This window comes from Bos taurus, chromosome 9, assembly GCF_002263795.3.
Source record: "Bos taurus isolate L1 Dominette 01449 registration number 42190680 breed Hereford chromosome 9, ARS-UCD2.0, whole genome shotgun sequence".
Classification (NCBI taxonomy): domain Eukaryota; kingdom Metazoa; phylum Chordata; class Mammalia; order Artiodactyla; family Bovidae; genus Bos; species Bos taurus.
This window is the reverse complement of record NC_037336.1, coordinates 99,653,685-99,664,442: the sequence shown is the minus strand read 5'-3', so window position 1 is coordinate 99,664,442 and position 10,758 is coordinate 99,653,685. Positions and strand designations below refer to the sequence as shown.

General features: G+C 40.9%; 1 non-coding gene across 1 annotated transcript; it reads right to left on the bottom strand.

Annotated features, from left to right (window-relative positions):
- Window positions 1-8,620: 8,620 nt before the first annotated feature.
- TRNAC-GCA (transfer RNA cysteine (anticodon GCA)) lies at window positions 8,621-8,692 on the bottom strand. The gene has a single exon. It is a non-coding gene; the product is annotated as a tRNA-Cys (tRNA).
- Window positions 8,693-10,758: the final 2,066 nt, after the last annotated feature.

The window sequence follows — 10,758 nt, the reverse complement described above, 5'->3', positions numbered from 1 at the left end:
GGAAACTTTTCATGCAAGAGATACTGACAAAGTTATTACAATATTTAATACATTTGGAATACTAATAAATATTACTACAAAAAATGTAACTGCACAATTACACTGTGTGTTATGAATAAGACCTGGAACAGAAAAATCCTTCCCAACCTTTTGACATCATGGTACACGTGGAAGAAGTATTTATAGGATACCTTGGTGTAAGCAGAGAATCCTGCACATCCAGAGGTGACCAGGCTGTGCGTTCAGCAATCTGCTTCACATCTGAACATCCAAAGTGCTGAAGGAGTCAAAATCTTGTGCATTCCCAGCACACACTGTTCTTCCCAATACCGGCTGGAAAGCTGTAGTGCAGGAGACCCCGGGAGAATCAGTCTCTTTCACCTTGGGTAGTCATGGAAGGAGGATTTAAATGTCCTTGAAGCAGTTTTTTGTGCTTAGTTTTTTAAATAGCATAGAAAGAGGAGAAAACCTCTGGTGCATAAATGTTCAGGGTAAACGGAAAACAGCATGTTTTCAAAGAAAAGAGGAAAAGACCAGAGAAAAGTTTGTTGCTATTCATTCATGGTTAAGTATATTGAATACCTTATTTAATGTCTCTTTTTAGAATGTTTATTTTAAACTTTTGGTCTTTAATTTGCATTTAAAAATATTGTATTAGGTTAATAATTAGCATTTCTTTCATTTGTTTTACCCTGATTACTCCTTTCTCAGCACCTAACTATTACTGATGCATTATTGAGTATTTTCTACGATAATGACTCAGAGGGAAGACAGATAAAACACTGAACAAGGAAGATAATTGAAGTACTGAACATAGTTTTGGCAAATCTATACCAAATAATTGGATACATGAATAGATGAATAAATGATAAATGACAAATGAAAAATATTAAAAGCATGTTTTTTATTTGGAAAAGCCAACCTTTTCCTGAGATGGAAAAACTATGGGTTTCAAGAATAAAATTCTTACAAAACTGCACTGAGCATTTACATTATAAGCCACAGAGTTTCTAAAAAAGTAACAACCATCTTCTGACTAAAAGAGAGATAAGAGTTTCACAATAAACTAGAAGAGGGAGATAGGGCTCAGTCTGGATTCCAGAGAAAGGTTTCAGTTCCTTAATTCCTGGGACTACTGGGTTCTGGCTACAAAGCAGAGTTGAAGGAGTGTTAGAATACAGCAATAGAAATCCAGATAGACTAATGGAAAATCTAAGCACAGCAGGGACTTCTCACATTTGGCAGTATGTATGCAGGGGAGACTCCAAGTCTTGAAAAGAAATCCCAAGTCCCACATGCCACTTCAGCCATGAAAGGAGGCTAGAATGTCAGTGCTGGGAGACTCACAGAGGTCCTGATGGAAGTCAGGTCAGAACCAAGGACAGCGACAGCAGCCTCTCGGTCTCTCCAGGAATGGTAAGCAAGACTTCAGGGACTGTTAGCTTATGTCTACAAGGATAGCTGGGCTGAGATTCACTGCGAGAAGGTCAGCAAGGGAAAGGATGACTCATGGATAGAGCATCCCTTCCCAGATGTAAGGACAGTGGATAAATCAACTGAAAACATATCCTCCTGAGAGGAGTGAAGAACAGTGGGAAGAGAAGAATTCTGAATCTGATCATTTACCCAAAAGAAGCAGCTTTAAAAGTGGAAATGGTTGAGCCACCCTGATTATCATATTAAATTCTTCAACTATAATGCAGAACAAGAGCGCATAAACTGTTATTAATTCCTTTATAAACAAAGAAATTAGATCTATTCATTTATTATTTATAACTATGAATTTTAAAATTATTATAGTATTTTTCAGATTCCACCTTCTTATGAAAGGACTATGTTCTGGAGAAAACAGGTCAATGGCTTTTAAATCATTGGGGAAAATAAAGGAGTTATATAACCCATGTTCAAATTTGAATTCCTCTATTCACTAGCTGTGTGACTTTTGTTGAGAATAAATTCTATATGAGTCTCACATGTTCTCATGTCTTACAAGCAGAGGTGCTGCTTTCTGTGGTTTGTACTTTCCAACCACAGATGTTTACAGACAGAAATGATGTCTTCCTCTGAGGCAAAGGACAGACAAGCTTACTTCCTATTATAGAAGATTTGGATTCCCAAGCTGAGGGTTCCCCTCGTATAATGCATGTGAAGTAGTCACCTCTTTTTCTTCATTTCATTCTGTTAGAATTGGGGCTCAGAAAACTGGCATATAAATAAAAATACCAATATCCTGACTAATGCTATTCCTGTGAGTAATAAAGTCCTTTGTTTCTAACCTAGGAGTCTTGGGTCTTCTGTCAGTATCTGTGAAATACCAGCAGTATAATTTTTTAGCATGCATGACCATAAGCCTGATTTTCCTCACCTTTTAAATAAAGATTGTATGATTGTGCTTTGTTCTTCATAGGATTGTTATAGAAATGAAAGAAGATCCTGCCAAAAAATACAACATACTAAAATTGAGAGCTTGGACCCCAGAGTCTAATAGCTTAGATTTAAATTCCAGCTTACCATTTACCAACTAAATGACTTTGGGCAAGACACTTATGTCTTTGTGCTTCAAGTTAGTCATAAGTAAAATGTGGCTGGGTAATAATGTTACCAACCTCATAATGTTCTGAGTGTTAAAAGCTCTAAGAATATTTCTTATGTACTGTATCAGTGTTTGCTATAAGGCTCTGAGAAAGAAATTTGTACCAACTGGTTTGCAATGAATGATATTAAAGACAGACAGACAAATAGAAAGTAGACATATGCATACGCACATACATACATACATAGATTCATAGATACATACTTGCTTGCAGTGAAGTGACGTGAAAGTCGCTCAGTCATGTCCAACTCTTTGCAACCCCATGGACTATATAGTTCACAGACTTCTCCAGACCAGAATACTGGAGTGGGTAGTCTTTCCCTTCTCCAGGGGATTTTCCCAACCAAGGGATCAAACCCAGGTCTCCTGGATTGCAAGCAGATACTTTACCAGTTGAGCCACCAGGGAAGTAAGATAGAAAATGTTGGTTTGGAAAGTAAAAAGATAACTTCTGGCTACAGATGCTTGTGTAGGATACTGGGTGTTTGAATTGCCCAATGAATGATAAGCAGCATTCATATATATATAAAACATAGCATTCACAGCTGCTAGAGAACATATTTCTCTCTATATTATAATATATAATATATATATATTTCTCTCTATATAAAGAAGTGAAAGACTGTGCAGTCCAGAAAAACGCTCCATCCCAGACACACAAAAAATTGGAGAAAGAAGGGACAATGGTAGGTAACAGCTACTGTGCCTGTTTTGCACGTCTTTCATATCAAGTTCAGCGTAAAACACAAAATAGGTGTTAAATAATGTTACTACCTAGCAAATTAAGATCTTTACATAACTGCTGTGCCTGGTGAATCTTTAAGTTAAAATATGAGTGGCTTCTATGTGCATTGATTTTTTGAAGATTTTTCCAACTCCATTGGCTGGTAGGAGAGTGCTTAGTGCTATTTAAGGCCAAAAAACAGAGCTTAAACACCACTTCTTTAAATGCAAATGCATAATCACCCTCTCTTCAGTCCATTGAAATCGAGGTTTATTGGGCACTTTCTCGGTTGCATTGATTTGGCACTAATGATGTGCTTCAGTCTTATTCTACTTTTCTCTAAGAGAACATAGTGATCATCTTAGGTTTTCTGTAATCCATTTCACTTTTTAAAATTCCTTGCTTCTCTACTTTTTGTTCCAGTTTTATGTTATGAACATCAGGTGGTAGCCACAATGGAGAAATATATTCTCTAGCAGCTGTGAATGCTATTCTAGATACATATACTTCCCTAAAGAAATTAAACCATCTGGGTATTTTTCCAAATGCATTGAATTTATTGGAAAAAAAGAAACCCATAAGATGCATCTTATTGGAGAGAAGAGGAAAGAAATAAGTCTTTATAATAAATTGCAAATGGATGTTAAGTTTTAACAATCTAGAGTAATTTCACACACTGAGAGAAAATAACTGATTTTTTTATGTTTGCCCTTCCAATTTGTTTTGCTCATCTTTTGAAGATGGGAACAATCTGTATGATTCTGACGGAAATGTTTACAAGTAGTAAATGTCATAATTGTAGACATCTATGCCATCCTGGTAGCATTAGACAGTTTTGTAAGATTATGCTGCCATGTCTGGCCAGTCTTAGCTTTATAGATAATGGTGTATGAGTATGCACAGCTTTGTCTATTGAGATAACAACAGTGGAATAACAAACAGCTATCTTCAAGAAGGAAAATAGAACAGCTGACCATGTGGAAAGTGAGTGTGCCAGATGACACTAGCACTTAGGAAGCCCATGTTCCTAGTGCACCCTTGCTGGGTCAGGTCATAGGTAATGAAAGCATCTTTCGATAGGGCTTCCCAGGTGACTCAGACATTAAAGAAGCTGCCTGCAGTGCAGGAGACCCAGGTTCGATCCCTGGGTCAGGAAGATTCCCTGGAGATGAGAATGGCTACTCACCCACGCATTCCTGCCTGGAAAATCCCATGGACAGAGGAGCCTGGCGGGGTCGCAAAGACTCCAACAGGGGTGAGCGACTAACATTTTCACTTTCACTTTCACACACAGCACATTGCATAGAATGACATTAAAAGCCTTGCACAAGCTTGCACAAGCTTCAGAAACAGTGAAGACCCTGTTGGGCATGAGGAAAATGTGGTTCTCTGAACCAATTCGCACTGAAATGCCCCTGTGACACTACCTGTCCTATCAAAGTTGTCTCAGTTCATTCCTCACACTTGACTGAAAGACAGAAATCTGTAATCTGTGTAGTGGATCCTTTGGGTGTGGTTTGCACCATGTGGAGTTACGGAATGACAGACAGACAGGAGGTAGTGCTGGGCCAAGAAAAAAAAGAAAACGTCTCTCATCTGCATTATTGGCATTTTGGGCAAGACGCATTTTTATTGGGAAGTGCTGAACATTGTTCTGAACATTTAGAAATGAGAGCTTCATTGGTCTTCATCACTACATGCCTGGAGTGCCATCCCAGCTCATAGTTCCCAACTTTCCCTTGTGGGCAGTGCCAGCATCCTACCTGGTTGAGAACCTAAGGGCCTTGACTGATGCGACCTCCCAGCACCAGGAGTCGTTCCCTACAGCATTTGCAGCTACAACTTAGACAACACAAATATGACTTTTCTTCCAAAAGTTCAGTTCAGTTCAGTTGCTCAGTCATGTCTGACTCTTTGCGACCCCATGAACTGCAGCACACCAGGCCTCCCTGTCCATCACCAACTCCCAGAGTCCACCCAAACCCATGGCCATTGAGTTGGTGACGCTATCGAACCATCTCATCCTCTGTCGTCCCCTTCTCCTCCTGCCCTCAATCTTTCCCAATATTAGGGTCTTTTCAAATGAGTTTGCTCTTCTCATCAGGTGGCCAAAGTATTGGAGTTTCAGCTTCAACATCAGTACTTCCAAAGAACACCCAGGACTGATCTCCTTTAGAATGGACTGGTTGGATCTCCTTGCAGTCCAAGGGACTCTCAAGAGTCTTTTCCAACACCACAGTTGAGAAGTATCAATTCTTCGGCGCTCAGCCTTCTTCACAGTCCAACTCTCATATCCATACATGACCACAGGAAAAACCATAGCCTTGACTAGATGGACCTTTGTTGGCAAAGTAATGTCTCTGCTTTTTAATATGCTGTTTAGCTTGGTCATAACTTTCCTTCCAAGGAGTAAGTGTCTTAATTTCATGGCTGCAATCACCATCTACAGTGATTTTGGAGCCCAGAAAAATAAAGCCAGCCACTGTTTCCCCATCTATTTACCATGAAGTGATGGGACCTGATGCCATGATCTTAGTTTTCTAAATGTTGAGCTTTAAGCCAACTTTTTAACTCTCTTCTTTCACCTTCATCAAGAGGCTCTTTAGTTCTTCTTCACTTTCTGCCATAAGAGTGGTGTCATCTGCATATTTGAGGTTATTGATATTTCTCCCAGCAATCCTGATTCCAGCTTGTGCTTCCTCCAGCCCAGCGTTTCTCATGATGGACTCTGTGTATAAGTTAAATAAGCAGGGTAACAATATATAGCCTTGCCATACTCCTTTTCCTATTTGGAACCAGTCTGTTGTTCCGTGTCCAGTTCTAACTGTTGCTACCTGACTTGCATACTGATTTCTCAATAGGCAGGTCAGGTGGTCTGGTATTCCCATCTCTTGAAGAATTTTCCACAGTTTATTGTGATTCACATAGTCAAGGGCTTTGGCATATTCAATAAAGCAGAAATAGATGTTTTTTCTGGAACTCTCTTTTTCAATCATCCAGTGGATGTTGGCAATTTGATCCCTGGTTCCTCTGCGTTTTCTAAAACCAGCTTGAATATCTGGAAGTTCATGGTTCACGTATTGCTGAAGCCTGGCTTGGAGAATTTTGAGCATTACTTTACTAGCGTGCGAGATGAGTGCAGTTGTGTGGTAGTTTGAGCATTCTTTGGCATTGCCTTTCTTTGGGATTGGAATGAAAACTTCCAAAAGTTAGATTGTATCAAGTCTACAAGGATCCAATCTATTTAGACATTTATAAAATTTTTATTTCTTTAGAGGTAAGATTAAGTTAAAAGAGGTGCCCTACTATCCACCTCCTGTGCAGGAGACCCAGGTTCAATCCCTGGGTTGGGAAGATCCCCTAGGGAAGGAAATGGCAACCCACTCCAATATTCTTGCCTGGGAAATCCCATGAAGTGGAGCCTGGCAAGCTACAGTCCACGGGGTCACCAAAGAGTTGGACATGAGTTAGCAACTAACCAGCAACAACACCTATTTTAAAGCCAGGTTCTAAACCAGGGCTTCCTGTACAAGGCCAAGCATATGTTGGGCAAAGGCTCAAGGGAAATAAAGCCTGAGGCTCCTTGTGTAAAAAGCAGGGGGGCAGAGTGCAGTTAGAGGTGTTAAAGTGTAAAAATTTTCCTTTAAAATATGTTATCATTTATAAAATAGAAGAGAGTAATAGCAATACATGACTATAAATTGTCATAATTTTTATAATATAAGAAGACTTATTAATGGATTCCTTAAATTGATCATAAGCTTCTTCTGGCTCCTTTTTCTTCAAATGCATTCATTAGGTTATCAAGATTTATACTTTTGGCAGCATCATGAAAACTCCAGCCAATTGTTATTTTTATCACTATCATCTTATAAGGCCCATAAAGAAACGGGCTATCTGACAAGTAATTGGTATTGATGAAATACCATTTATATAAAATGCCATTGCATACCACTGTGTATGCAAAATAGAACTGTATTTCACAGAGGGCCCCGACACTCAATTTGTTTCCTTTCTAAACTGCGTTATCCAAGTAGAAATGTGGGGCCCACCTTCTCTGTGCTGCACAGGTAGGAACAGGGGCTCTCATTTGCTGAAAATCTATGTGAGGAAGAAATTCCACACTTAACTGAAAGCAGCATAGGTAGATTTTGGCAAATATAAAATTATAAATCACATCAGGAGCTTTAAGTTTTAAGAAGTTGAGTAAAATACTCATTTCTTTGTCCATAATGAGTCACTTCTCACCGCTTTCAAGATTCTCTCTGTTTTTGACTTTCAAAAGCTGAATTATGAAATTGCCAAATGTAGATTTCTTTAATTCATTCTATTTGGAGTTTATTGAGCTTCTTGAATATAAAGTGTAATATTGTCATTAAATTTGGGAAGATTATGCCGTTACTTCTCAAATATTCTTTTTGACTGTATCTCTCCTTTCCTTCTGGGGCTCCCTTTATGTAGGTCCCTTAGCTTGGTTCATTCTGCTTCATTGTTTTGCCTTCTGTTCATCAGACTGGATAATCTCCTTTGAGCTAACACTAAGTTTGTTGGTTCTTTCTTCTCTCTGAAGCAATCAATTTTTGAACCTCTGTAGTGAATGTTTCCTTTTAGTTATTATACATTTTAACTCCAGAAATTCTATTTCGTTTTTTTAAAAACACATTTGCTATCTCATTATTTATATTCACCGTTTATTGAAACATCATCTCCTACTATCTTTAATATTTTTAGACATGGCTTATTTCACTGTAGCATTTTGAGCACATTTAAAAGAGCTGAAAAAGCCCACCTTACACATTTCCTCAAGGACACTTTCTATTGATTGTTGCTTTTCTTGTAGAAGACATAATAGATGCAGGTTCGATCCCTGGGTCAGGAAGATCCCCTGGAGGAGGGCATGGCAACCCACTCCAGTATTCTTGCCTGGAGAATCCCATGGACAGAGGAGCCTGGCGGCTACTGTCCGTGGAGTAGCGCAGAGCAGGACAGGACTGAGTGCCAGTGTGACACGCCTGCGTGGTTCATACATTCTTGCCTCCTTGTGTGCCTCACGTGAAGCGAAGTCGCTCAGCCTGCGTGGTTCATACATTCTTGCCTCCTTGTGTGCCTCACGTGAAGCGAAGTCGCTCAGCCTGCGTGGTTCATACATTCTTGCCTCCTTGTGTGCCTCATGTGAAGCGAAGTCGCTCAGTCGTGTCCGAGTCTTTGCGACCTCGTGGACTGTAGCCTACCAGGCTCCTCCGTCCATGGAATTTTCCAGGCAAGAGTACTGGAGTGGGTTGCCATTTCCTTCTCCAGGGATCTTCCCAACCCAGGGATCGAACCTGGGCCTCCTGCATTGCAGGCAGACGCTTTACCGTCTGAGCCACCAGGGAAGCCATATGTATCCCTCATACTTTTTATTAAAAACTGAGTAGCTTAAATAACATAATGTGAAAACTCTGGAAATCAAATTTCATGTCTCCCCAGTTTTTTGTTTTAGCTGTTTGTTACAGTTGTCATTGTCTTAGAGAATTTTATGAACTAATGTCTAAATCTGAATTCCTGGGACTTCCCCGTGGTCCAGTGGCTAAGACTCCAAGCTCTCAACGTAGGGGGCCCGAGTTCATTCCTTGATCAGGGATCTAGATCCTCAGTGCCGCAACTGAAGATCCAGCATGCTGCAACAAAGATTGAAGATCCCGCATGCCACAGCTGAGACCTGGCCCAGCCCAATAAACAAATGCAATGTTTTGAAGAAATAAGGAAATTGGTATTCTTTGTCATGTGTAGCCCTAAAGTCTCTACTCAGTTAGCTTAGTGGTCAGTTAATGGTGAGACAGAGATTCCCTTAAAGTCTTATAAACAGTAAGTCTACTATTCTTTTCTGAACGATGTGGGTGCTGGGGCATGTCTTCAAGGCATAACCTGGAGTCTACACCTCTGCCTTAGCCTTTGCTTCCTGCCTGTGCAACCTCAGGATCGACCAGTGGAGGGAGCTTAGATCCTACTCAGGACTTTCCTTAGCACGTGCCCTTCTCCGTGGTGAGCACAGCCCTGGGTGTGCACATAACCTTCCAGATTCTCAGAATAATTTGAGAGCTTATCAAAGTTCCTACAGACATCTCACTTCCCAACTTTCCCTTTTAAGCTCCTTTGGTTCACTTGTTTGCCCCAACTACGTGCCACCTCAAGCAGGCGTGAAGTTAATCAACTGCCTGCTTTTGTTTTGTTTGTTTTGATTGTTTCTGACATTTGCCTTCAAAGGCAATGATCATTTCACTGGAAGAGCCAAGAGGCAAGTCAAATGCAGACAGCCTTGCAAGTGTCATTTTCCGGGGCGCTGTGAGTTAGGACGGATAAGGGCATTTTCCTGAAAATTAGATTTTTAACAAGCTCCGGCACCAACCTACTTCTTCTGGTGACTATCCGTCTACTGATTTTCGCCACTAGCAAACTGTCATTTTTCAAGGACACAATGGAAATGGTGAGCAGAAAACGGACGAAGAAAGTCCAAATGCCCAAGCCCAGTTGTTCTTACCAAGGGTCAGCCGTTGGCTGCTGGTGGGCACCTGCTCTTACAGGTCATAGCTTTGGTAGCACCTTCCCCTTCCGTGTTACCCAAAGCGTTCAGATCTTTGTCGCTCAAATCCTTTCCCAGACGGAGGGGAAATTCGCCTGGAATCTTCTTGAGCAGGACTTTCCAAACTGGGCAGATAATTATAGAGGAGAAGGGAAGTTTATGAGAGGAAACTGAGGAGATGTTTAATGGTAGACTTGTTTCAACTCTCTCTCTGATACAAGGTCAGTATGATGGTAGGGTCTCAAGAGGAAATGCAGCTGTCCTAACTCAAGTTGGTATAAATTAAGTAATATTCACAGAAGGGCCTATTGACAAGGATGTGAGAGCGGGCTGCACAGAATCACAATGCTTGATGCGATCGCACAGGGCTAATATGAGTGGGCCGACAGACTCTTGAGCCTAGGAGGCAGGCAGGAACTAGAACCCAGAAAAAACCTGGAAGAAGAGACCAGTGCAGAGAAGCCACTTTGAAAAGAGACTGAGTATTGAGACAATTAAGCCTCTGCATTCTTTCATCAGTCTTGAGTAACATTAAATAATGATGTATTTTACCCAAGGTTCTGGGTCAGAAGACACAGGGAGCCCAGGAAACCCCACAGGCAGGGAGCTCACATAATACATAACCCAACCTCGATAAACATGCTTCCCTTCAATCTCCTGCCTGGTCCCCACCAGTCACACCCAGCTGGAAGTCAGAGAGCAGTTTGCTTTGACTGTCGGAGTCAGCTTCCTGGGCAGAGCACAGCATGGACCTGGAGGCCAGTGGAAGACAGGACTGAACAGAGCAATGGGTCCATGCCTGGGAGCCTGTAACAAGGTTACCGCAAACAAGGTGACTTATGGGTCCATGCCTGGGAGCCTGGTGACTTAAACCAACAT